Consider the following 3,618-nt stretch of genomic DNA (forward strand, 5'->3'; position numbering starts at 1 on the left):
TAGATAGATAGATAGATAGATAGATAGATAAATAGATGGATAGATAGATAATTAGACAGAGGTAGCTAATAGATAGATAGATAGATAGATAGATAGATAGATAGATAGATAGATAGATAGATAGATAGATAGATAGATAGATAGATAGATAGAGCTATAGATAGATAGATAGATAGATAGATAGATAGATAAATAGATGGATAGATAGATAATTAGACAGAGGTAGCTAATAGATAGATAGATAGATAGATAGATAGATAGATAGATAGATAGATAGATAGATAGATAGATAGATAGAGCTATAGATAGATAGATAGATAGATAGATAGATAGATAGATGGATAGATAGATAATTAGACAGAGGTAGCTAATAGATAGATAGATAGATAGATAGATAGATAGATAGATAGATAGATAGATAGATAGATAGAGAGAGAGAGAGAGAGAGAGAGGGGACAGGCAGGACAGTCAGATAGATAGACAGACAGAGATAAGAGATTTGTAAAGCACAGCTGCAGGACGCAGGCACTCTAAGCCCTCACACACATACAGGAGATGTGAAGCACGGCACCCTCCCCCTCCCTCCTGTCCTCTCTCAGTCCGATCACAGTACAGGCTGAGCATACAGCATAAGGTGCTGGACATGATGGGGTGGACAGGGACACTGGACAGGACAGACAATGAGACAAATAAAGGATTTTTAATAAGTCACTTACCTTGATTCCTCCTGAAGCCAAAAGCGAAAGTAACACTGCCCTGGGGAAAGCACCGCCCATTTCCTTCTGCAGTGAGGAAGCAGCAGGACCCAATTAGAGAGGAGAGTGGAGACACTGGAGAGTGATTGGCTCATGGCGCACAGCACATAGCCACGGAGCTTAAAAAAAAAACTGCAAATGAAGCGTCTTGCCTGCTGCATTGGCATGACGCTTCAATGATGCTATAGCAGTGCTCTGAGTCTTTGACCGGCGCCCACTCTGAACATGCACTGTCTTAAAGGACCTTTTTTTTCTTAAAGGGCCCCAAAAAAAAAAAAATTTTTCATTTTTTTTTTTTTTGTTTTTTTTTTTACTGGCTTTGGGGGGAGGGGGGGCGGCGCCCATGCGCCCCCTATGGACGGGCCGCCACTGCACCAGGCGTTCCCAGCGGGGCCCCCCCTTACACCAGGCGTTCCCAGCGGGGCTCCCCCTTACACCAGGCGTTCCCAGCGGGGCCCCCCCTTACACCAGGCGTTTCCAGCAGGGCCCCCCTTACACCAGGTGTTTCCAGCAGGGCCCCCCTTACACCAGGGCCCCCTTAAATCATCAGGTATGATGCCCCAGCAGCATAGACTCAGTACAGAGTGGACAGGACAGAAGGAGCCAGCCGGGTGGCTTCTAATAGGAATTGAGCTGCAGCTCCGCCCACCCCTGCCCCTTCCCACGTCATTACACTCACAGACAGACATCAATGGGGCGGGAGGCGGGCGGTGCTGCAGCTCAATTCCTATTAGCAGCCACCCGTCCCGCTCCCCCCGTCCTGTCCACTCTGCACTGAGCAATTCCTATTGCTTGGTCTACAATAAAATGGCGGCCGTCGGAGACATTGTCTCCGCCCGGCCATGGACCCGGCAGCGGCGAATAATCGGGGGCCCTGAATAATGACTCTGCGTGGAACCAGCTGTGAAAAAGCAGAATCGCGGGTCATCCCGCGGGGAGATCGTGGGCGGGGAGAATCGAAATCGCGATTCTCTCAGCGATTAATCGTGCAGCTCTACTATATATACTCTGATTAAACCAAGAGTCCTTTAGTAAAATCAATTGGCCAGAAGTGAAGATCTTTGACCAAGAGATTCCAAGCCTGCCCACCACGGCAAGGTAGACTCTTCTAGGGCAGGACCTACACTAACTACACTGAGCTACCCTACTGGATGCTAGTCATCCTTTTTCTAATGTTGGGTGTATGTTTGTAGTACGGCCTCATCCTATGTGCATCTCTCTAAAGCAGTGTTTCCCAACTCCAGTCCTCAAGGCACACCAACAGGTCATGTTTTCAGACTTTCCATTATTTTGCACAGGTGATTTGATCAGTTTCACTGCCTTAGTAATTACCACAGCCGTTTCATCTGAGGGAAATCCTGAAAACATGACCTGTTGGTGTGCCTTGAGGACTGGAGTTGGGAAACACTGCTCTAAAGCATGGAGCGGTCAGTTTATGTACACCTGGACGTCCTCTGTTAGTGTAGGTCAGTGCATGCCAGTCAATGTATGTTGTCCAGTGTGTGTCAGTAAATAAAGTCCTCCCGATTTGAGAAAAAAAAGAAATTGCATGCATTCAAACTGTACAAGCAACAGCACCTAACTCAATACAGATGAATCCTTTAGAATTGCCTGTGTTTTCTAACAGCAGCCCTGCCCCCGACTCTACACGCTGTTACTGGCTCTCATACAGTAAAGGATCCTGTAGTTCCCTGCCCCCTCCTTTCCCCTCGTCCATTCACACAAAAAGTATTATGCATGGTATTTTATGAATGGACCAGGGGAAATCTTGTCATTTACCCGCCCCTTTCCCATCCTCTCCCCTTGACCATTCACAGAACGACTTGTATTCCGTGAAAAGAATTCAAGACTTTTTTTGTGATGGATGAGGAGACAGGATTGGGCAGGTGAACGCCATGATCCTTTACTATATGAGAGATGGAACTATGAGTTACAGCACCCAAAGAAGAGTACTTCTCCTTCCCTCTCCCTTTCCTCCTTTCCCCTACCCCATCCCTCCCTCAACCCTATCTCTACCCTTTCCCTCCCTACCTCTACCCTTTCCCTCCCTACCTCTACCCTTTCCCTCCCTACCTCTACCCTTTCCCTCCCTCAACCCTACCTCTACCCTTTCCCTCCCTACCTCTACCCTTTCCCTCCCTACCTCTACCCTTTCCCTCCCTCAACCCTATCTCTACCCTTTCCCTCCCTACCTCTACCCTTTCCCTCCCTACCTCTACCCTTTCCCTCCCTCAACCCTATCTCTACCCTTTCCCTCCCTACCTCTACCCTTTCCCTCCCTACCTCTACCCTTTCCCTCCCTCAACCCTATCTCTACCCTTTCCCTCCCTACCTCTACCCTTTCCCTCCCTACCTCTACCCTTTCCCTCCCTCCTCTACCCCATCCCTCCTCTACCCTATCTCTACCCTTTTTCCCCTACCTCCACCCTTTCCCTCCCTCCTCTACCCCATCCCTCCTCTACCCTATCTCTACCCTTTTCCTCCCTACCTCTACCCTTTCCCTCCCTCCTCTACCCCATCCCTCCTCTACCCTATCTCTACCCTTTTCCTCCTTACCTCTACCCTTTCCCTCCCTCCTCTACCCCATCCCACCTCTACCCTGTTTATCCCTTTTCCAACCCCCCACCCCCACTAAACACCCTATTAAAATGCAAACATACAAATATAATCACCCTATTGAGGTGCAAACACACAAAAATAACCACCCTACTAAGGTGCAAACACACAAAAATAACCACCCTATTGAGGTGCAAACACACAAAAATAACCACCCTACTAAGGTGCAAAAACACAAATCTGAACACCCTACTGAGGTGTTCTAAAAGGTGAAGTTAGCCTTCACGGTGCCTCCTTTCACGGTCTT

This window comes from Rana temporaria, chromosome 13 (assembly GCF_905171775.1).
Source record: "Rana temporaria chromosome 13, aRanTem1.1, whole genome shotgun sequence".
Taxonomy (NCBI): domain Eukaryota; kingdom Metazoa; phylum Chordata; class Amphibia; order Anura; family Ranidae; genus Rana; species Rana temporaria.